Here is a 1,008-nt window from a genome sequence, read left to right on the forward strand (position 1 = left end):
ATATCCCTAACCTCAGTGACACAGACTTTTTCAATTGAGTTTTCCATCGCATCGTGTTCAATATCGCAGTTGTGGTGTCCTATAGCTTCATCTCCGAATTGTTTCCTAAAATAGTCTCTGAAAGCCTCTAGTATTCCCTCTGCATCATATACCATTTCCCCCCTACTATTTCTCATGTTAACAATTTCTGTACTTTTGTTTCCTTTCATTTTTTTATAAAGTAGTTTCCTGCTTCCTTCAAAGTCGTTTTGTATTTTTATCTCTTCTTCTGCTCTAATTGTATCTTTACTTTCTTTAACTAATCGTTTAAGTATCCTGTTTTCACGTCTATAATCATTTCTACGTCTACTTATTTCCTCATTGCCTCATATCCCGTAACATTGTCCAGGCGCCCTCTAAATCTTGGTTTTTTATACGGTCCTCCCATGTCGCCCTATCTATGCTTTCGATTATCTTATTTTGGAAATCTATTCTCACATTCGGTTTCTGTAGGTTCTCAATTTTGATTCGCGTTTGTTTTGCTTTCTTGGGTCTCTTTTTTCTCCAACCCCGACCTAAGTTAATTTTTGAGATCAGAAGGTAATGATCAGTATTGCATTCAGGACCCCTCATGACCTGGTCCTTTAGACCAGGTGTACATGTGGATCATTTTATGCCTAAACCAAGTATTTGTAATAAACAGACCCCTTTCTAAGCATAGACCAACTAGTATATCTCCGTTATATTTTGTTCTTGGATCCCCAAAATTACCTAATACTCTTTCTGTATCCTGATTTTGGATGCCCACCCAACCGTTCATGTCTCCTAGTAGAATTATTCTTTCCCCATGTTCGCAGATGTTTATTGTGTCATTTAAAGTGTCCCAGAAGGCGTCTTTTACTTACTTCTCTAGGATTACTATCAAATGGCGCGTAGCATGCTATAATAAATAGTCTTCTGATTCCTACTTTCATTCTAGCCCACAGCAGTCTGGGAGACACGAAGTCATGGTCTCCGAGATGCTGCTTT

The sequence above is a fragment of the Belonocnema kinseyi genome, chromosome 7 (genome assembly GCF_010883055.1).
Source record: "Belonocnema kinseyi isolate 2016_QV_RU_SX_M_011 chromosome 7, B_treatae_v1, whole genome shotgun sequence".
Lineage (NCBI taxonomy): Eukaryota > Metazoa > Arthropoda > Insecta > Hymenoptera > Cynipidae > Belonocnema > Belonocnema kinseyi.